Source organism: Coturnix japonica, chromosome 9 (assembly GCF_054131305.1).
Source record: "Coturnix japonica strain WE chromosome 9, WE-NBRP24, whole genome shotgun sequence".
Classification (NCBI taxonomy): Eukaryota; Metazoa; Chordata; class Aves; order Galliformes; family Phasianidae; genus Coturnix; species Coturnix japonica.
The window spans coordinates 9,486,200-9,510,043 of NC_140671.1; the positions used below are offsets into that span (position 1 = coordinate 9,486,200).

Below are 23,844 nucleotides of genomic sequence, written 5' to 3' on the forward strand. Positions count from 1 at the left end.
TGGGATTTGGGTTTTATACCTGTTTTTAGTACAGTCTCCACCATTTCGTATCTCAACCTGGGGTTGATTTAAAGCGCACCATTAGGAAGGAGACAAACACTTTAGGCTTAAAGACTCCCATTGATCCACCACATGCTTCAGTGAGTTACTGTTGGAAACATCTACCTTATCTCTAACCATTTTATCCCCTTCTGTATTAAAGGGTAATCCACGTTCAGACAGACAGAGAAGATCTGAGTATGTCAGATGAAAGGATTTTGCTATGAAGTAGCATGATTTGGGAAAACAACTTCTGCTTCAAATGATTTTTGCTACGTTTCTCAGATCAAAAACGTCTTTGGGTTGAATCATCATTGACAACGCCATTAATCTTGATTATTATTGGTCATTGAGTGCTATTGCTAATGAAAACTTTCATTGCCTTAGAAGCTGTAGTTCTCTCCTTCCTAGAACAAAAATAATCATAAGAGCTTAGAGTTCAGAGAAACGGTCGGTCAGCCTTACATAAGTCTTGGTTTTCATTAACAATTTATTTGATACTTCTTACTACATTCTAAACCCTTTGTTAAAATCATTCATTTAAAGGACCTAAAACCACCATCATCCTTTAATGCCCTCAAGTCCCATTTTCATAAATTAAAACAAACATTTCAGAGTTCTCACATCTACACTTTAAAACAATTAAGAGATTCACAAAGTTCATTAAAAGCATGATCTGCAGAGCAACCAGTTCTCCTGGATTTCTTCTTGACCTTTCCATGCATTGCATGGCAGTTTCCAGTGAAGACCAACTTTGATCCCACTATGAAGACTGATAGGCAGTATGTGAGCCATGCATTTCAACATGTGCTTCAACAGCAAATCAAAATGGGTTCTACAATTTAGGAGGACTGGACCATGCCCCACACTAAACTGTGTAGTACGTCTAAAGCAGCATGAGAAGACGAGTTTTTATTTGCATTTAATACATTCAACACAACAGCAATTGGTTGATTAGAAATGTTCATTTAGAAAGGAGGTATCTTACACAACAGAACACAATCAGAGAGGACATTGGATGAAGTAACCTCTATTTACCCTGAGCACCAACGGGATGAGCAGCCTTTCATAATTTGTCTATCAACTTTAATATGAAATTAATGAAGCTCTTCTCTTGAAAGGCACAAGCATTTCTGGAGGATGGAACATGTAACAGGCCTGGTAAAAATAATGGTAAGTCTCATTAATAAGCTGTTGAAAATGTATTCATTGCTGAGAGCCAAAAGTTCAAATACTGCTTTATACTGTGATCTACAGGGAAAAAGTGCCAGGAATACATAGATATCTAAGGGATGACCACCAGATTAAATGGGCTCAGAACCAAGGCCCCAGTTGGGATATCAGTGATTGAAAACTAAAGCAGTCTGTATTCAGACAAACATTGCATAGCTTATTAGGTATGGCTAACAAAGCTTAATCACTGGTCTATTCTTCCAAAACATGCAGTGAATGGGCCCTCAGGGTTTGTGCTCTGAGTAACATGGGGACGTAACACAGCAGGCTTCCATGCAAATACCATACCATTGGTTTGGTACAAGTATGGCACAGCAAGGTGGTCAGTTATAAGATTTGTAGTAGATTATGGTAAGAAGGCTTATTCAGTTCCAATTCTAAACAGGCCAGATGCTAAGCCACGTGCTTCTCAGTCTTAAAAACATGGAAGCTGGACAACATATGAAAAAGTTCAGGGAATTGGGCTACATAGCCCTCAGAGGTCCCTTTCAACTCTAAGATTCTATGAAACAGAGACCTGGTAAAAAGATTTCACTGATGATTAATAATATCCCTAACAAGCTGCATAATGAGCTGAAAGCTCACTCATAAGCACGAGATCCAAACATATATGGCCCAGTTTACTTTATATCCTGGACTCAGCACCACCACTTCTTCGAATCCTCCTGGAAAGTAGATCTCACCTTGCTTATATGCCCATGCTGTAGATTAGTCTCCTCTTGACTATGACATACAGAGAATAAAGAAAGCTTTTCAGTATGTGCCTTTGTGCAGATGCTGCAGATGTCAGCCCCACAGTCTGCAGAGTCCTTACTTTCAAAACTCCATGCACACAATTGATGTAGGTTGCCATAAGCAACTGTATGGGAGGCTGAGGGAATCGGAGAGCCTGAAGCCACATCAGATAAAAAGCCTTTATGCCTGGAAGGTGTGTTTGTCTGTGGACTTCTCTGGATGGAGCCTGGTGGTGTTTCACTTGGCTGCCAGCTTGAACAGCTCTCCATGTTCAATGCGTCCCACGCTCTGTTTTATTACACTTCAAACCCACTTTGTTTGCAAAGGAGGAAAAGCTGTCAGAGGCCATTAATCCAAACAGAATTTAATCTCTCAAACAGCATTTACTCAGGCAGAGCTGTTAAGTCTATATATTAAAAAACCATTGACAATTAATTAAAATGCTTCTCTGTTAAAGTGTGAATGGGGTTGCTCCACAGGGCATTGTAGTGTGTATCAGCATCCTCTCCCTGGGACACACACCTCTGCTTGGATTAGAGGCAAAGCAAAGCCTTCTCTCCTGGCATTCCTATGCTGGCAGCCCTGCTGCATCTTGGCAGCAGAATGACTGAAAGCACAAGCCGTGGGAAGACAAAACCAGGGACGATACAGATGATGAAGAGCATCACAAGCGTTTGCAATGCTGCAGGATGGCTGCTTAGCAAAGAGCAGATGGGAGCCCAGAGGCTTAACACCTAACACAGCTGAGAGGTGTTGGAGGCAAAGCACAGCAGGAGGTGAGAGCACAATCCTGGGGTAGCAAAGGGCTCTGTGTAGTTCTTAATAAGGCAAAGCAACGAGGTGGAAGAGGGTTCAGGGAGATCACTGCAAAAGGAAGAAACAGCCTGCACGTTCAGGACTGCCCTAAGAGTACATGAAATAGAGAGAGAGGATGACATTTCCAACCAGCAAAAGTGCATCTCCATGATTGTTCAGCTGTCATCACAAGGATCAATTTTCCCCACACTGTCCTGAGGAATGTGACATTTCTTTTAAGTTTAGGTCAGAGCTATTGTAGCTTCACGTAAGATGGAAGTAGCCACAGAATGATTATTGCCTGCATTGCTGCTGCTAACAAAATGCTGCTCTATAATAAAGACTGAAGAAACCCCAGGGGCTGGGAACTGGTGTTGCAATGGCAAAAGCAGTACCCAGGGCACCAGAGCCCTGCTGCTGGACTCCCTGGCCCTCTCCTTTCCCCACCCAGCTGTCTCCAGGGACATATAGTGTTGGATGATCCTCACTCAGTTTCATACAGCTACACATTCTGTGCTGTGATGGGGATCCTTCATTCAGAGCATCTCAAAGATACCAAAGAGGAAAACAAAGGAGACTTTGCACTGCTGATCAGATCATTTGAGCCCAGCAATACTTTGTTCCCTTTTCTGTGAGCTAGAAAAGAACCCCAACCACAAGGTTCTGTAACTCCTCTCTTCCTTCTTCCCCACAGCCTGTTTTCTGCAGAGCCTCACACAGGACAACCCAGAACCACCCCTATTTCAATTACTCTGAACTTACCTGCTCAGCTGGCATCAACAGCCTCATCATCTTGGCTGTAGTAATTGCTTTATAACATTGAAGTTCTCCTTGAAGTAATTGGTAATGGCCACAGGTGAGATCTCACCTGATCTCCCACTCCTACTGAGAGCAGGCTGGTTATTAGGGTAGAGCCATGTGTTCAGTTCCCATTAGAATCTGCAATACAAGATGCTTTAGATAGATGGGAAACCAAAAGACTTTGTGCCCCAATCTCTCCCACTTCTTGCAAAACACACATTATGGAAAACCATTCAGATTTCCACAGCCTCCACAGCTCTTGCTTCCTTCAGAAAACCGTACCAAGCAATGGGATTACATTTCTTTACTTCTGTTGATCACAATACCCTTGTAGGAGCTGAAAAGGAGCACTTTTTCCTTTTTGGATGCTCGCCCTCCAGCTGGCAAGCAGGCATTCATTTTGTTCCTGGGGGTTGTCAGAAGCTGAAATGAAAACAGGTAATTTGAATATTAGCAACAATTTCAATTCATTGACATCTTTTACTGCCAAACACCTGTGCTGACCAGAACCATGGATAGCAAGAGCAGCCAGAGGGAACAGCAATTGAGGTTTAATTGGAACAACATGATGAGTCTATACAAACACCCATGGCACTGAGTTTTTATTTTGGGAACAGAATAGCTGGTCCTATAATCTCCTCAGACTTAATCCCCATAGTCTACGATATATTCCTCATCACATTAAGCTTCTTTCTATTGTGCCTGTTTATAAACTTTGCACAACACAAGCAAAATTAATGAAATCTCAGAGTATCATTTAAAAAAAAACAAAATTCAGCTTGGAAATCTGTTTCACTTCTGTGCATGCACAAAGGGCCTATGTAGTTGGAATAATACAAGTGCCTACTTATAATTACAGAATAAATAACCAGAGGATATCTAAGAAAAGACTCACCAGTGCTGAGGCTTTCAGTTGTGGTCAGCACTTAAATGGGATCTAGGAGAGGTGGAGTCAAGCTCCACCCCTTACAGGAGCACAGATGAGTTACCTTCACCTGTGCTCCCACAGCAGACTTGTTACTTGCCTCAGATGGTTAATCAGAGGTTCAGGCTCTGATCAACAGTTTCCCTTACAGGGCTATATCCAACATGTCACAGAATCATAGAATGGATTAGCCTGGGAGGGACCTTAAAGATATCAGGCATGAGTGTTTCATGTGAAGGCGTTTTTGTTTTAAATTGTTGAGCTCTTTGATTATTACTGAACAGCACAACTCCCAAAGTGCCTTGTGTTTGGGGGCCTTTATACCCTGCTGTCATTTCAACAAAACACTGCAAGGGGGGAAAATATATACATATATATATGGAAAAATCAGGGACATGTTTCTGCAAAACCTTGTTATAAACCCAGCTCAAGGCCCCCCTGGGCTGGGTAACTCTCAGGAGCCCGCCTTCAGAAGTGCTGAATCTACCACTTCCTCTTCTCTCAGTGAGATAATCGCTCTATTGTTTCAGGGAGACAATTAAGCTCATTAACTCCTTTGTCCTAAAAAGATCAAGAACTATTCTCTGCTATTAGCAATTCAAAGCAGATGCTGAAAGCTTATTGTCCAAATAGACTTTATCCACTGGTACCACTGGCTGTGCTTGGCAGCCAGTGTTGGTAAAGGGAGCTTGAGATGACAAAGGTGCTGCCTGCTCAATGTCCTGCAAAGGAAGGAATTTTGGCAGGGCTTTTGCTGGCTGTGAGCCCAGTGCCTCAGTGCAAGGCTGGGACACTCAAAGGCCATCTTCTCTTTAACATCTTCACCAATGACATACATGATGGGATTAAGTGCACCCTCAGGAATCTGCTGATGACCCCAAGCTGAGTGGTGCAGTTTACACAGCAGAAGAAAGGGACGCCATCCGGAGAGAATGGACAAGCTCAGAAAGTGGGTACGCAAGAATCTAATGAGGTTCAACAAGGCCAAGAACAAGGCGTAGCCTCTTCCAACATAAGCTATTCTATAGTCTGTGCCAGGGCTCTGCACTGGGTGGGAAGATTCATCACCAAGCTAAGGAGATGCAGAAGAAGATGAGCAGACAGATCCCACTGTGTTTTGGAAATGTGATGCATGGGCTCCCCACGGAGGTGCTGCAGAGATGAGAGCCTTTGGTTTTCAGAAAGGCTCAAAGCCAAGTCATTGAAATTTTAACTCGCCAGCACCATGCAACATGAGCCTTGCACAATGCAAGTCATTTCCCGTTTGTTTCTTGGACAAACCTCCCATCAGACATGCCATTAGCTAATGGCTGACTTTACACTGTTCAATAACATCAAACATACATTTTCCATCAGTTCTGAGGGTCTCTTGCAACACCCAGTGGTCTTGTGATACCCCATTTGCCTTTTGGTTGTGTCTCCTCCTGATGATAAACCATGTAATTCCTCTTGAACTATGCCTGTCTGACATCTCATGCAACACAGAAAACTTGGTTTTCTTACTGCCTTCTCTTCTGTGTGTCAATAACCTTGGGCTCACTGGGGCTTCATTGCACTGCTGTGCACCACATATACCCACACTGCCACTTTGTGCAATGAGTGCTCCCAGGACCAGCCCACCTTGTCAATCCCTCATGGACCTACAAAGACCCTAGAGGAGCTGATGTCGGATTCAATCCCTGCAGACACTGTGACTGCAGTTTTCTCATGAATTAAACATCGGATGAGGTGGTGTTTATGTCTGATCTAAGCTGGTTGTGTACTGTTAGCAGGTGGACACTTCTAGGGATGGATAATTTCATCTCTGTGGCTCCAACAACCACAGAGGCAGCTTGGTTGACTATCTCAGATCAAATAGCTGGCTTTGGTAGGGAAAAGTATGTGAGAAGTATTCTCCTTCTTTGCTCTCGTTTCTCTACTCTTCCTAGACTAGTAGCAGTAGTTTATTTTCTCCTCAGTAGGTCCTCTCCTGCTCATGGTCTTGACCACTGGCTCAGTTTTGTCACTATCAATCTAGCTGATGGTATTCAGAATTCATTACCTAACTTCCTATGGTATAGAACCCAAGAGTTTAATTTGACTGGTGCTGCATAAGGGCTCTTTGAAAGCTTCTTCTGCAGAGATGCTGAGCCAGTGTCAATGGCACAGAGCTGTAAAGGGGCCAAGGCATGCTGACTTCTTGCAGAGCACTGCTCCATTTCTTCTCCTGGAAGAGGAGAGGGAAACCACAGGAACTGCATGATCAAGTTCTTCTGAGGGATTCCAGTAACAACTGATTGCATTTAGCAAGCAGCCCTGAAAGGAAATACTGGAAATCCCAAGATAAGAGTTGATATCTGCTGCATTTATCTTTCTATAAAAGGAGTTGGACTGAAACAGCTTCACAAAGATAAAATTCCTATACGCTTATTCCAAGTCTGACTGATAGCATAAACAGCAGACCCTGATACAGATCTCTGGGTGCTGATAAGGCCTTCACCTGAATTTTTTTAGCAATATGACAGTAGCAGGTCCAAGAATTAAGTGCTGACAGTCCTAAATATTGTTCCCAGTAAGCACAACCTTTGGAAGGTTGCACAGTGGTTTCTGTGACTCTTAGTAGTAATACCAAGACCTGACATTGCCAGCCTCCAGTCCTTGTGCCGTGTGGTTTGAATCTATGTGCACAGGATTTTCTGAAAGGGAGGTCTACGTGCACTATAGCTCTTCAACAGAATAATAAACAGTTTCTATCTGACAAGCTAAGAAATACATAATGCATATACATAATCTATGGGAAGGTCAGTGGACAAGATGCACAAGGGAAGACAGGAACACAGCTCAAGAACATCATGTTTCCGAAAGGTTGCCAATCACCTAGACCTGTTTCTTCATTCTTTCTCTGGTACAGCGAATCTTATTATACTTCTCTGCACTGAAGAGCAGCTTTGGACTGGAATGACTGCAGAATAGCCCATCTCTGTCTTGTTTGGATTCTGGAAATGAAGAGAAGAATCCTAACAGATATAACCGCACGTGTCAGCTTGGATAGCCTTAGAGCCTTCACACACTAACCAAAAACACAGAGTTCAAAGTATTCTCAGTAGCATAACTGCCAACAGGAACCACCACAACAACACCACCACATCCCCTAATCTGCAAGTCCTCAGTAGCTGGAGGTTGGATACAGATATTAAGCACTCCACTGAGGTGGACAGAAAGCCTCTTTCTTTATTTACCAACAGACTTCAGGTGTAATTTATCCATTCCAACAGCACTGGCAAAGCCTGCACAATATTTTTCCTCGGGTTGACCTCACTTGTACAAGCTGAGCATAGAATTATGCGCTCTGCTCTTAAGACAGCTGCTGCAAGATCCTTCCCAAGGCTTCAGCATCAGCCAACACGTCTCGTCGAGCTGAGTATCTCCTGAATGGCAAAAGGCAACCTCATCTCCCAGCCATGTGATGGCTGTGCAAAAGCAATGAACTTCCTAAACTCTGTCTGCTGATCTGGAGTATCTAGAAATCATTAATTGGGAGCAGTGCTGATTATGCTTTGCTTTTTCTAGGCCACAAGCAGAGCTGAGAAAAGAAATTAAAACCAGGCACTCCATTAACTAATTAATTTCAGCCCAGTTGATGCTGCCCAAGTGCAGTGGGAAGATCAGATTGATGCCATACCCAATATTATGCAGCCATGGTTTTAAGCAGCCCTGTGCTGGCGTGACTGTATTACTCCATTCACAAATCAAGTCCTTCCACTTTTGCTGGGGCTGGTTGCACAGCTGTGCCCTTAGTGAAAGCAGCACTGAGTTACAGACAGAGTTTTGAGTCATAGATCACCAATAAGGAAAGAAAAAAACTAAGAATTTAATTCTGTTTTCTCCATTTATTTATGTTTTTTCTCATTGAAAAGTGATTTTCTGGGCAATGTTCTGGTGATGAACTCCATCATTCAGAAGTCTGTAGTGTGAGAAGTCTGACAGGTGCAGACAGGACGGTACAAATTCCTATATCTTGCTTTTTCCCAGAGATCTTCCAAACCTGTTAATGTAAATACCTGGGCCTGTATGTACATGTTGAGCTGCAAGAGCGAGTCTTGCACTTTCTTTCTGCTGAAAAATATATATATCAAAAACAGAGCTTTATATAAATCTGTGTTTTGGCTTTTTCCCATCTGGGATTTTTTTTTCCCCCCATTCTCCAAATGAATGCATGTATTTCTTGGCTTCTCGAGGTCAAAACTGATCTTGAAACAAATACATCCAGAAAATGAGTTTTTCTATTTACAACATTCCAGTTTAGGACAACTTATCATGTGTTTCCTGCAAATCTGTTAGCCACGCACCACAATCTCTTCCTTCTAACATGCATCTGGGCTCCAGTTATTTGGCTGTATTTTCAGCCCTCTATCATCTTCTCTTGTCTGCTTGCTGTGGTGCATATCATAGCCTGGTGTTTTAAGCAGCCCACTCCTTCTGGAGATGGGTGAAGGTTGAACTTTATTCCTTTCTCTGGATGAACTGCTCTGGGTCTCTCTCAGTTTCTGCTTTTGTCTCTGAAAGCTCTGCTTCTGTCATAGGGATTCAGTTGCTTCATGTATTTTCCAATCATCAGGAAAAGGAAGGATGAGGCCAAGAAGCAAACAGACATCCCTCCCATGTAAAACTCAGTTCCTCAGGAAACAAGGCTAAAAAGCAAGTCCATACCCACCAAAGCAAATGCTAATGGCTGGATGAATTCACTGATTGGGTGATATAGCTGCTCACCAGCATCACACCAACAAATGTAGCCTTAGCATGGCTGCGGGTTTCTTTGCAGCCTTCCTACTCTGTGCTCAATCCTTGATAAATGAAGTGTGGAAACATCCACTATCAGCCTCCAGCATGGCATGGAGATTTACTCTGCCCATAGTAAAGCCATGGCAGCCTTCATTCCTTGTACTGTGCTATGGAAGTGGCACTCACTGTTGTTAAATAACACTGGAGATCAGAATTTGCATTCTCGGGTTTATTAATTCTTCTTCCAAATGGGTTTTTACACAGCAATCGACACAGTGGCATTTGGGTACACTCCAGCAATGTGCTAAGCAGTGTGATTAACAGTCAACTGCTGTTTGTTCTATCACCTGTGCAGAGGGAGAGGTGTGTACTTTTGCAGTGTATTACTTTGCAGAGTTCTGCTTTAGTCAATAATATGGATGCTTGGTGGGTCTTTTAGTCTTCTGCAGCCTTGAAATGGAAATTCCCTATTTTCTCCTTTAAGTCAAAAAAGCACCAAAAAGGCTCCTGGTCTCTAATGCCATTTTTATATTATTATTATTCAAATACAAACTACAAGGTAACTTTTGAAATAGGAAGCATCCAGCTCTGCTGTGCGAGATGGAATTTTAATAGAGAGGCTTGAAAACAAATCTGCTCTTGTGTCACGCTGATAACATGGGAGATCTGCTCCCACCCCTGGCTGGGAGGCAGAGACCCCATCACGCTCCTCATTGACAGCCTGGTGACAGGGAAGCTGCTCCAGCATCAAAGCTACCACTGGGAACCAGCATTCTCCATCAGCTTTTTGCATGACTGCAGATGCTGGGGGAGAAGGGGAGTATCAGAGGGAGAAATTGATGGGAAAAAAAAAGAAGCCATAACTCTGAGAAAGAGTTTAAAATAGGCTGGAGCTGTGGGACAGGCAAGCATTTGGCAAGGGCCTGTGGATGGGAAAGTTAAAGTCAGTGTGTGGCTGCAACAGTGCCTAGGGGATAAGAAACATATTTTTGTGATCAGCTTTCCAAATAATATTAAATTCCTTAATATATTTCCCCAGCAGGGGTGGAACGGAGGCATGGGAGCCACAGAAGAGCTCTCCAAGGGGAATGCAGAACTATTACATCCTATTGCGATTAGCACATACGCTTCTGCTGGGACTGGCACTGCTGTGTTTAGGAAATGCAGGAAGAGCAATGAGTTGTTTTAAGGCAATCCTCAGAGCCCAAACTGGCAGCTCAACACTGAACATTGTTTTTGTGTGTGTGCTTTTTCAGCCTGAAACTCCTCAGGCATGACTGCATGCAAGCAAGGGAAGGTGTCTTGTTCTGGCTGAGGGTGTCTTCTGACAGGTCTCAGAATTAACTCCTTCTTCCCAGGTCCTGCCTACGGGTGAAAGCAACCCAACTTATTTTGCTCTGGGAGCTTATCTTGCACCATGGTCTCCTAGAACTTCATCACCCACAATAGTGCTTTGAATGTGTGGAGCCATTTAGAAGGGCCAGCATCAAAATAATCATGCTCTTGAATCATAAGATGGATTGAGTTAGAAGGGACTTTTAAAGGCCATCTCATCCAACTCCACTGCAATGAACAGGGACTCCTACAGGTGATCAGATCCCCATCCTCAGACCTTGGTGTCTCTAGGGATGGGATCAAGCGTCTTCAAGGGTTTATTTCTCACATGCTTAAACTGATTGTCCCTCCATGCATGTATCTTGGTCTTGCCAACACAAGATGTTCATCTTAACCCTGAGGCTCTGCTGTACTAGGAGTGTTCCACATGGACCAGACTGAACTATCCAGTCCCAGTAAGGCAATATAAGATGCTCTGAGAAAAGTGAAAGCAAAGAGAAGACAGCCTTGCTGTATTTACTGTCACTTTGAACCTGAACTCTCAGGATTCAACACTGCCTTGGCTCCAAGTTGCTGCACCTCACTGAAACTTTCAAAGTTTGAGAAGAATAACAAATAGCCCATGTCAAGCAGTCACAACTCTTCCCACAAATCCTCTTAGATACGAGTGAATACAGACACTGAGCCAAAGAAAGCTCATTCCTGAGAGCTCATGCAGGAAAATCTCCAGACTCTCCCTGGGATTATAAAGAAGAAAAAATATCAAAATGATTAAAAATGGCATAAATCAACAACAAAAAGAGAAACCATTCAACATTCAGATGGAAAGCCAAGATCTCCAGGCAAGATTTCATCAGCTCCTGGTTCTGCTTCACCAGATATGTTAAGAATAAGCTCCAAACATGGACAGTTTCAACAACCACATGAAAGATCTACTGGAGAATGAGGAGTCCATAGGTTCACTAACAGTGACAGTCCATAGTTCTTGACTTCTCATGCTCAAAAAGCCAAGAGGGAAGTTCTGCTGCGGAAACCACTGAAGCATTTCATCATGCAAACACCCACACTGCTTCTCAAGATGACCTCTATTGCTCACTTCCATACAAACACACAGTTGGGAAACTTATTTATTCCCTTTTTTTAAAATTTGTTTTCCCCAGTAAACGTGATGAAATAATTAAAAATAAAAAATAAAAAATCAATATATCAAAAAAGATGACATATAAAAAAGCAGCTCATTTCAGAAGCAATAAAAATAGGTAAGACTCAATATAAAGCATTTCCAAGTAATTTCAAGAGTAACTCCAAATTTATTGACATCAATAGAATAAATAAACAAGACAGTAAAAAACACCATTTTCATTTGCTGACAAATACAACTCCAGAGACTCAAAGGATCTCCAGATGCTTGGTAGCACTCTACCAGATGCTTTTGTCTCTGCACCAGATTAAGATATGTGCTAGATCTGGATCAATATACAGCACGATATCCACCATGCTGACTTCACAGATGGATGGGAACCTGGGCAAAAGCACTTGGTAGGATTCAACCCCAATACTGGAAGTCCTAAAATAAACCAGTTGTAAGGATGCCTTTGCAGGACCCTGCCCAATACTATCACAGAATCAAGGAATCATAAAGATTGGGAAGAGCACTAAGATCACCCAAACCAACCCTAATCTGCCCCCGCAAACCCTTAGTGCCACATGCCCATGGTTCTGGAACACCTCCATGGGCAGTGACCCCACCACTTCCCAGGCAGCCTCTGCCAATGCATCACCACTCTGAGAATATTTCCCAATATCCAACTCCATATCTGGAGCAACTCCCAACAGGAGTCACTCTGGCACCAAGACTCAACATAGGTAATGCCAAAAAAAGCCCAGCAAAACCTTGAGGTTTCTCTGATAGTGATTGATCCTGATGTAAGTGCAATCCCCTGTCCCTTGGCTTTTGGGTGCATCCATAGAAGCCCAATGGACCGGAACCTCTTGCTGCAAGAGCTCACTTAGCTTTCCTGAGGTTCTACAAGAGCTCATTCATAGCACAGCTTAAAAAAATAGAAATGCTTTTTTTTTTGGTATTATTTCTTTTTTGAGAGAGAGAGAAGAAAGAAGTCTGAAAAGATAAATGCTGTGCATTACAAAGAGAGCTGGGGTAAGAGGAGCAGACTGGTAGGATGAACGCAATAAACTGCCTATTTCTCTCCCACAGCACTAAGCCTTCAGACAGCAATTGTGGGGGTACCTCAGGGCCCACACATAGCGCAGTTACAGCCCAGAAACACTTAAATTTGCATCCTAGATAAAAAGATGGCAACTCAGCAGCTGATTCAGCTATAAAGTCCTTCCCAATAAGTTATGAAAAGAAGACTGGGGACCTGCGTTTTTCTCATTCCTCCCCTTTCCTTTTTTCTTTTTCTTTTTTTCTTTTTAATAAAACCACGTTTATGATGGCAGATAAAACATTTTTGTCATCCTTACTAAAAGCCTTTACTACCAATCAAAAATGAGCAGTGAATGGATAAACTGTATATCAAAGCACAGCTTGGAAACTGGGCATTTTAGCAAAGTAGCGTTTACGAGAGCTGCTGATGATAGGAGATTACATTTTATACCAGAACATATTTAAATTTAGCTGGAATTAACCCTACATCTTCGCTTTAAAGTCTTCTGAAGACATGAGGGCTACCTGATAGCTATCGGAACGAGGGTCTGATGCTTCCATCAGAAGGAGGGAGGCGATAGGGAAAAACTAGCCAACAGGGGCAGGGGGCAAATTCTAACTAGATCCAACAGGAAGGGAACTGATGGTTTTTTTCATCATGAGGTTGCAAAATAGTCCTGCAGAATTAAAGTTTGAATGCCCACTGGCTCAGACACCCAGAGAAAATATGGATAAATTATGCACCTCACAGTCAAAACAGGAGAAAAGGCCAAGGGCTAAGTCTGAAATTCACAGCCAACCATTTGCAATGCGTCCTCTTCATAAAGGACTCATTCTTCAACCCACGCTGCATCAGAGTTCTGTATATGTCACCATGATAAACCAACATGGCAATGAGCACATATCCACACCAAGCCCTTGTAATGCTCTGCTGTTGGCCAGGTGAGTGGGTGGAAGACCCAAAATTGAAACCCTTCCTGTTCTGGGGTGTCAGATTTGGGCCATGAGCCATCTGCAGAGGACAGTGGTTCTGAAAGGATTTGTGACACATTGATTTTCCTCATCGCTCACAAATCTTTCTCTTCCTCCTCCAGGTCAATAACCCTTTTAAGCCCTGATTGCTGCTTGGGGAGCACTTGCAGGCAAAGTTCGTTTCCCATCACTGGCCCTGGCATTTCACAGATATTTCACTGGAAAAGCGCTGAGATCCAGGCAAGATCCTGGCAGGCCGTGTTCAGAGATTAACCTCATCCTTCCTTAATGACTCTGGGATCGTGTGCCAGCTAATGAAGCCCAACGCTTTCCTCCGCCCCTGCAATACCACTACCGCCAATGGCACTTGCATGCAAGAGGCAGCGCTTCTGCTCGTCCCTTTGATGTGTTTCAGCTGCAGCAGGAGAGCCGCTGTGTGAGTCAGAGGGGCCATCTCCATGCTCCTTCCTTACACCACAGCCCTTATCAATAATTCATTCCCCTCTCCCGCGCCTACTCTGTCCAAGGCACAGGCGAGTCTATTTGTAACTCAATAGTGCCCCAGTCAATAAGCACCTGTGGTTATGTATTATTCTCCTTGTAAGGAAGTACAAGCCTGTAACTACAGAAGTGAAACCTCAGAAGGAGACAAAACACAGACTCAGCTGAAAAATCACCTCCCCTAAGAAACAGCATGATCCATTGCTGGGTGCAGGTAGAAGCATCACCCCCCCCCATTCTGGCTTTGGGCTGTGCAGAAATCTGCATCTTCTGAAGGGACAGGAAGGATCCATCCTCCTGTCTGAGCATCATAGCCCTTCTGAGACCCAGCACCCAAATGCCACTTCATCTACATCCCCATACACCACCAGGGAAGAGCAGGGGGGGCACAGCCCCATCTCTCTCCCTGCACCACCTGATGAGATGCATAGAAAGCAAAACCCACCGACAGACACGTTCCACAGGCACTGATTGCAACAGAGCTGCTCGTAGAAATGAGGGCTGAAAGATCAAGCACCTGCAGAAGATTAAGTTTTGCATCTTGAAGACTGGCAATTTAAATAATGCTAAGAAGAGAGTAGAAGGGTAGATGAAGATAATTAAGTGGAGCTGTTGTGATCCATTTGACAAGCGGTGAATAAGAAACTGGAGTTATTTTTTAATAAAAATAGAACTCCTCTTGGATTTGATCTCCCTGCCTTCAAAACCTTAAGACAAATACTGCTGGCACTAAATTAAGCTACAAACTCTTTCATTAAGCACTGCCCATGGGAATGTAAAGATGTTCTTGGAGAGGTGACGGGAGAAGCCTTGCTCTATGAATACAATAGAAACAATAATGAAAATATGGAGAAATGTACTTGGGATACATAATCCATAAAACAACAAAGATGTTCTCAGCGGGTCCAAAAAGCAATCATGGGCAAAGCGTCACATAACAAATTCAGCACTACACCATTCCGACGTAAAGACGGTGATTGTCTTCATTAAGTGAGATCTATGTGCAGGTAAAGGGAAGAACAAAAAGTACACAGTGAGATTCACTGCAGTAGAAATGAAGAAGAGAGAATCAAGCCTAATGCAGATGACTGTCTAGATAGCTGCTCGTACAATCAGAAAGCTGTCAGGGTTCAGTTAGCCACTGCAGCTTGCAGGAAATGTCCCGAAATATCTGCGAAAAAAAAAAAAGCAAGAGGAAATTGCCAGCCATCAGACATCTGCAATGGAGGGATGTGGAGAATGAGGCCGCATGCCTGGCTGTAAGGCAGCGATTCCCATCTGCTCCGCGTACTCAGAATAACGTCCCTTGAAATGCCAGACTGGCGGCCACTCTCAGCATCCACATCCATCCTGTTGGATGGCTCACGGGGACTCAGCGCTGTGGCTCAAGGTTTCGTCTAGAAATTCTCCAGGCTGAGCAGAAACATGAGGCTGTTTTTTCATTCTTCTGACAGGAGAGGAGGTGGAAAAAGTGATTTGAAAATAGACGAAGTGGCACTTCCGAAAAGCGTCCTGTTCAATGAACCCAAACACACAGAAGGGGAAAGATAGTGTTTGATCAGAAAAGAAATGGAAATGAGTGTCTTTTGGTTTTCCTGCTGGACAGCTTTCTCCATTGCAGGGTAGTTCCCGCATAATGGAGCTACTTTCCCTATTACTGATAACACTGAAACCTCTCATTTCAGCGTGGCTCCAGGGAAGGCAATGCTGTTGCTATCAGTATTGGACTCTGCAGCTCAGCGTAGTGCTTCTGACAGATCACATTCTGGTTAAAGTAGATGCAGTCTAAACAGAACTGAGGTTGACAGAGTAATTTTCACTCCTTTTCTTGTAATGTTCCTTCCTAATTACAGTCCCTGCTGCATGTGTTTTTCTTCTCAATACTCAGAAGTAGGAAGAGGTCCAGGAGAGAAACCGGGGTCTTTCCTTTTACTGTCTGAAATATTTTGTCTCTTATGTCTAAAACCTGCCTGACGGTCCCTGTTCTCCGATCCAGACATTGCATTGTCATCTGAAGGACTTGAAAAGGTTGGGCTTCGGCCACCTTTTAACACAATGAAGACAGTTGCCTTGTCTATAGGTTTCTTCTGCTCATGCCTTGAGGTGCCACTCCTACACAGTGACCATCCCAAAGGGTCTGCTCTCCTCTGACCAGACACCAGAAAGCTGATTACTGAAAATTAATATCAAAAACCAGACAGTTTGTGTTGGCCTGCAAAGAAAGCTGATCAACAGGCATTTCTGACCTAAGGAGCCAACCAAGAGAGTCTCAGCAGAGCCGGGGATTGGGCTCAGCTTTGGCTGAGGATTAAAGTCCTTCCTAATTATGGTCAATGCCTTCATCCTCCTTTCCTACTCACCCTCAAAAAGGCCACAAAAGATGAGTGAAAGTGCTTGCAAATAGCACTATTCCACAGGAGCTGAACCCACACTCAGTGCTGAGAGCTAACTTCCTAGTAGCTGGCTTTTTTTACAATACATCATTAGCATTTGTATGTATTTGATCTCCTCCTCATTTAAAAGACTATTACGAAGACTTAGCAGCAATTACAGAAGAGACAGAAGTAGAAGGGCTGTTAATCCTCAAATATCAACTGTATGAATGGTTCTGGTGTGCAGTAGTAGGTGTCTCCTTGATGCAAACCCATGCAACGCTACCCCATGGGTGGAACTATGGGACCCCACCCCCTCCCTGGGCAGCCTCTGCCTGTGCATTACCACTCTTTCTGCGATGAAATCCTTACTAATACCCAACCTCAGCCTCTACTGGTGCAATCTGATGCCATCACCTCTCATTGCTGTTATGTGGCAGCAGAGGCCAAACCCTACCTCACCGCGACCTCCGTTCCATTGTAGGGAGCAATGAGTTCTCCCCTGAGCTTCTTCTTCTATAGCCTGAACCATCCCAGCTCCCTCAGTGGCTCAACACAGGACTTGTACCATTGGTCTTGTGACTGTGCTGACATCAGATTTATGCCTCCTTATCAACACTTCCTTTTGCTGGCTGCCCACAGCCATCCTGGGGTCTGTTCTCTCCCTCACAGTTTTACCAGAGGAGCTCATTTTAGGAAACGAGTCAACAAGGAGAATGACTGAACCTAATCTATTTCTGATGTAAATACAGGACAACTGGATTGGAAGAGGACTTGGGAATCAGTAAGTCAAAGAGAAAGGACCAAGGATGTAAATACACTGCAAGGACTCCTAGCAAGTAAACACAAGGGATGACCCTGATGCTGGGACATGGGAGCTGTTTCCACCTACACAGACAATCTGAGAGCCACCTGGAGCCATTCAGATCAAAGCAAGTGTATCTTCAGATGGGCTTCCTGGGAGTATTGACTAAAACATACCTGGAGATGTTCCCATTGACACTTCCCTGCTGCTGGCTCTGCTTTTAAGGGAAGGCAGTCTGCCCCCAGCGCCGTCTTTCTGCCCCCAGCATCCCCCACACTAAGCATCACTCACAGCTCATCTGCTCTGCTTTGCACACCACCAAGGAGAGGAACCAAAGAATCATCAGCCTTTATGTTGCTATTCAGCATTCCCATGATGCTCAGACTTCTCTGGCTCCACCTGCCCTCAATTGCCTGATAAATATATATATATATATTTATATTATATATATATAACCATTTCATCCAAGAAATATGAAATGTTAACTCTGCTTCCAAACAGACCTCATTGCTCTGCTCATCACATCTGCCACCTTATTTTTACATCAATCTTATCACGATTCTTGCCCAAAATTGTGAAAAATCCTATTTTCTGCTTGAAAGTCAGAAGCATAGAGGCAAAAAAGACAACGTTTTGTCACAAGGCAGCAATCTGGAATAAAAAAAAAAGACTGATAAAATTCTAAATATAAATTCAAAGAACGTTAAAAAATTCCCTGAAAACTATTCTTTTTTTTTTTTTTTTTTTTTTTTCTTTTCAGAAAATGGTTTTTAACAAAAAGCTTTTATTTGCAATGCTTTCTCAGGTAGCAAATAAAGAAAACAAACAGGGTCTCTGCCCTTTTTTTGTTGATTTGGACTGGACTTTCTCACAATACTCTGCTAAAATGCAGATGTCTTTGCACTTAACAGAGACTTGAGACTGGTTGTGTCACCAAGGACAGAGATTCCCACAGATGTGGCACAGAGGAACGTGGTCAGTGGGAAATACTGATGGTAGACAGTCAGTTGGACATGATGATCTTAGAGGTTTTTCCCAACCTTAATGATTCTGTAATCCTGTTTTCAGTGTGGACAAGGCATAATGTTCCTTGATTTACCAGCATCCCTGCAGGACAGCATGTGCTTAACCCAGTCTGTGCAGGCAGTTATTGTAATGTCCATCTGCCCAGCCTGGAGCAATCCAGAGTGCTATAACCCATGCTACGTGGTTTTGGAGAGCCCTCCTCATCCAAAATTAATAGCATCTTCCCTCTGAGCAAGTGCTTTACCTGCAAGATGGTGGCAGGAAGTTCTACTGCTGGTCAACTGTGATGAGAATGTTCTGGGTTATAGAGACCTGTGAGGATATAGAAACTTCCCGATGTACCTGCTTCTTTAAGCTCTGAAATTCTCCAACAGATGGAGGATGAGGACCTGAATCAGTTGGCCCCAGGTTGGCTAATTTCATAAGGTGCATCTGGAAATTCAAAAGACTTGTTATTTATAATAAAATACCTCAGGGTTTTTGAGCTCTGGGTTATCCCATCACTTGACTTTCTCTGAGAAAATTGCCTGAAAAGGACCTAGCTTAACTGTATTATTTCATGCACCATCCTGATGCATGTTCAGTGTTGAGCATAATGGCAAGAAATCCCCTTTCTCAAGGGCAAATTTATTTCCTGGCTAACATCTGGCCACAGACTAATCTTTCCTGCAATTTGCAAGTTGCTGGCATGAGTGAAAAAGAGAATTATTGAACTCTTTATCTGCTTGTATCCAATTAGGCAAGAAAAAAAAGTTGCTGCAGGTAAAAATGATGCACAAATGAGAGATGCAAATGCCTTTATCTGTGCAGGCCCCTTTTCACCAGAGCTTAGTGCACATATTGGCCCTCAGATGAGCAGTAGAGGGTCACTAAAATGACTTGATATCACCCACTCCAGAACCTTATTTCCTTAAGCAAGCACTCAAATAAAAAGTTCAAGAATCACTGAATCATTAAGGTTGGGAAGAAGCATTGAGATCATCTTCCCCATAAGATTTGAGCTCTAGACCCTTCAAAAATTCATTGCCCATTTCTGGATGTGCAAAGAAGTTGAACAAGCAGAGATCACTGTTACTCTATTTCTGTCAATCAGCATCTGGGGAATTTCTCAACCAGAGACTGAGCTAGACAGCAAAGCCTCCTCCTAGAAGAAAACAGAGGCATAAGGTGATGCTATGGATCCATTGAAAAGGAAAAACCCTCTTATCTACACAAAGCCAAGATCATGGTACAAGTGCACACTGGCTCAGTATAATGGAGAAGAGGTTAAACCAGTATGGCAACTCAGCCAAGCATGCTGTGTGTGAGGCCATGTTATGATATTATGGAGTATAAAACTGATTTCCCTCTAAACAGAAATAGACAGCAGCATCTGTGCCATTCACAGCCAGGCAGACCCCAGCTCCTCTCTGTCTCATTTGGACACACAAAGGTTGGTGAGCAGCCTGGTTAGCTGTAGGTGTCCCCATTCATTGAAAGGGAACTGGACCAGATGGCCTTTTAGGTTCCCTTCCAACTCAAACCATTCCACGATTCTATGATTATTTCTGCCTGCTCATGGACAAAAAGGCCATGGGTCACCCATTATAGCCAAGAATCACTTGGAAAGGTAAAGTACAAGTCTTCAGACCTGTAAGTTCTGCATGCATTGCCTTCATGCCCTCTTAATGCCCATTTCCCATATGATCATCAGCAATTTTTAGTGTCAAGGAAAGAGCCTAGGAAAAAAAGAGGCTGAGGCTCAGCAGTGTGCACAGCTGGTGCTCAGTAATGCAGGTATATTGCTACAGCGTGTGTAGTTTATAACTTACTTCTGAGCCCTGCTCCCCATAATCGGATTATGAAACCTTAGAATCAAGTTAATGCAAACAAACAGATCATGTGGAGAGCAATAAAAATAAAATATCATAATAAAAAACCTAAATAGAGAACATATTTGGTAAACAGAATGCTGTAAACAAACTAATGTGTCTCTCTGCGACAATATTCGGCGAGATATGGAAGAGCCCCAAGAGATGTCATGAAAACACAGCTGTTCTCTCATAGTGTGAGGTGAAGAGATAGAAGAGGGGCGCAGTGGCAGAGTGGCTGCTATGGCTTTGGGGTCATGGCAGGGACAGCTTTGCCATGCTGGTGGAGCAGGAAGGTGGCTGCTCTTGGTGCCTCTCTTCCTTTGCACTCGTGATAAAGTGGTCCTGTGCTGAAAAGCAACTCAGAAAACATTCTGCTGGGGAAAAGCACGAGGTCACAGACTGTTCTGCAGGCAGCTCCAAGGGATGGAACACCTCCCCTGCAAAAACAGGCTGAGGGAACTAAGACTGTGCAGACTGGAGAAGAGAAAGCTTTGGAAGAGATAAGAGTGGCCTTCAGTATATATAACAGGGCTGTAAGAAAGAAGGGGCAGACCCTCAAATGGGGTCTGTTGTGACAAGACAAGGGGAAATGTTTTCATACTAAAAGGGGAGATTTAGATGGGCTGTTAGGAAGAAGATTTTATGATAAGGTTAGTGAAACATTGGTACAGGCTGCCCAGACAGGTGATGGATGCCCCATCACTGGAGACATCCAAGGCCAGGATGGACCTGATCATCTCCGGGTGTTCCTGTTCATTGCAGGGGAATGGGACCAGGCGGCCTCTAAAGGCCAACTCAAACCATTCTGTGATCTTGGCTCAGGCAGAAGGATGGAAGAAGCTGAGACTTGGAACACGCACAGACTCACTGCCTCGGCAGAAAGCCCCCTACATTGTCTGCTGCTCATAACCAGCTAAGCCTTGACATTTAGGGCACAGGAAACCATCCACTTCTAGCACTTTTGACTGGCACTTTTAAAGACAGTGTTTTTATAGATGAGCCTTTACCAAACCTGTGATTGTGTGCCAGTTCATTTTTGAGCCTTTCTACAAGCTGAGGTTTGTGCTCTTAAAATGCTCACTTTACTTAACCTGCTATTACTGTTCTCTTAAATTTGTCTTGAAAAGCGGTTTACCACCTCCTGGAAGGGTTTTGCACGCCTTAGCAGGCACTACAAACACAATGACATGTGAGCCAGGTTCTGGGTCCCCACACCAAGTGGATGTGAAGGAAATTTGCATTTCTGTGCCTGAAGCACATCTAAGGTTTCTGCTACATCGACACGAAGAAAATTTATTGAATATCTATTTAAAAGCTTCGTTTTAGAGTCAACCAGCCTGCAGGAATAGAGGACCTCCAGCCATGAGCTGCGTGCGAAGGCCCACTGCTAATTTAAATATGTAAAGCTTAAGATGGACTTGTAAAACACAAATCCTTTAGGCCAATAAAAATAAATTTAGAAAAAAAAAGCTGGTAAAAATGTTTTCCTAGAGCTTTGTCACTGAAGTGTTCCTCAGTTGTCCTTGCAGCTCTCACCATAAGTCAAGGACTGCGCTCACCTCGAGGAAATCAATAGGAAATCTGAGTGAGCAATGCTCAGAGCAGGCCCTCGAGTGCCAAGTGGATCAATGGATGCCGTGCAGTTAGCGAGTTGCTCTGGGTCTGCTTGTTGTCAGCAGGAGGAACCTCTGCATCAATGGAGACAGCGAGGACAGGGAAGAATATGTCATCTTTGTGAAGCTTTCAAGTGGAATCTCAAGACTACGAACAAAAAGAAATTCTAACCACTTTCACATTGGCTCTGGTTTCCAATTTACTTCCAGAAAGCAAGGACCAGAAAATGGATTCTGTCCTTTGGGAAACAGAAAACATGAGAAAACGTTTACCTTTTCACACTCTCTTCCATTTGGAGATTATTTTTAAAGGTGTGAATGGCTGAGAACAAGTGCATAACAAATGCCATCTCAAAATCGCCAAGAGAACTGTGGGCATCCCATCCCTGCAGGTGCCCAAGGCCATAGAAGGACCCTGGGCAGCCTGATCTGGTGTTGGGCAGCCAGCCCAGGACAAGGGTTGGGGCTGGATGACCTTTGAGGTCCCTTCTAACCTAAGCCAGTCTGTGGTTCTATGATTTGGTTCATTAAATTAAATTTTACATAAACTAATAATATAGTTCCCCCTCGCCCCCTTTGTGGAAGACAAGGAGTCTGGTCCCCTTCACCCCCCTCTTAGAACCCACATTTAGGGCTCCCTTAGTAGGCAATGGGAAGACACAAGGAGCTGAACTGCTCTCTGGAGGCATCCATTCCTCTCATCTTATTGCACAACAAGACAGTGGTGACTACTTCAGCTGTGGGTGTCCAACTTATGTGAGGTGGTGGGCTGAAAGATATTCCTTTTACCATATGTTGCTTTTGTGTAAATCTCCAGCCTCCTCCAGTTGGTTGCTGACGTCCTGCTGAAAACATCCCATCTTCCACCATCCCCTTGGGCAGCAGCAAGTGAGGCTTGTGGATGCTTCTCTGTGTGGGCTGAGAGAAAGGACCACCGCAGGCATTGCTTCCTCTCAAGAAGCTGGCAGCATGGGGATGCTTCATTCTTTTCTACCATCTAGGAGTGATTCTCACACACACCTTCTGTTAGTCATAGAACTAAATCTGATCTGGCATTGTTGTAATCCTTTCCCGTGATGATGAATAAGAAGGAGGCACATGAGATGATGGCAGATGTATTCTAAGGGGAAATATTTCAACATCCACGTTGTTACCATAGATGTATCGAGAAATATACATGGGGGGGCTTGTTTGGTTGGCTTTTTTTTTTTTTTCCCCCTAAATACATGGATTTTTCCTAATAAGACCAAATTCTGTCTGTTCTACTCAAAGAGAAATATAAAAAAAAAAGACTACAGAGAAAGAAAGCCTCTGAAATATCTATTTGTGGAGGAGGCTTGTGTGGTATTCTAAAGCTTTTAGTATTTCTAAAGGAAGATCAAATTTCTGTTCAAGCAGTTTTTCCAACAATGAAAATAATTTGCTACAAAAATCAACCCCTTCTGAACCTTCCCTCAGCTCTGGAGTTCTGCGATGACATGATTCAATGCTATTTTCAATTATCTCCTTTTGACAATGAAGCACAGCATTGTCCTTTACATTGAGGTTTTGACAAGAGCCTTCATGCCTTCCTGCAGTGGTTTCAATTCAGATGTTTTCTTCTGCTCCTAATTTTTTAATAGACTCTTCCACTGTGCCCATCTCAAAATGAAATGAGCTTAATTTAGTTTCAAACATACCAAGATGGGACTTCATAGCCTTTTTTTTTTCCTCTTTTCCTTTTTTTTCCCCTGAAGAAACACGGCATCAAGAGAAATCTCTGAACACAAAGGAATCTCCAGGGAAGAAGATAATTTGGGCAACAGGTTGCACTGTGCTCAGAGAACAAGGCCCTGGAGATGGGACAACCCACTGCTTCACTCTCTGCTTGTAGATACAATGGAAATATCCAAAGCAAACACTTTTTCTATC

The 23,844-nt window shown here is 43.4% G+C and overlaps 1 long non-coding RNA gene across 2 annotated transcripts in view; it reads right to left on the reverse strand.

The window, feature by feature from the left end:
• Positions 1-301: 301 nt before the first annotated feature.
• LOC146759681 (uncharacterized) overlaps positions 302-23,844 on the reverse strand; it is a 32,878-nt gene continuing 9,335 nt past the window's right edge. The window contains exons 2-3 of one of the 2 annotated variants that reach the window (XR_014931969.1): positions 3,886-4,026; positions 302-3,741 (exon numbers count right to left, since the gene is read on the reverse strand). This is a non-coding gene — a long non-coding RNA (uncharacterized LOC146759681). Of the gene's footprint in view, positions 3,742-3,821; positions 4,027-23,844 lie in introns of both variants that reach the window. The other variant, XR_014931968.1, reaches the window with a different exon arrangement.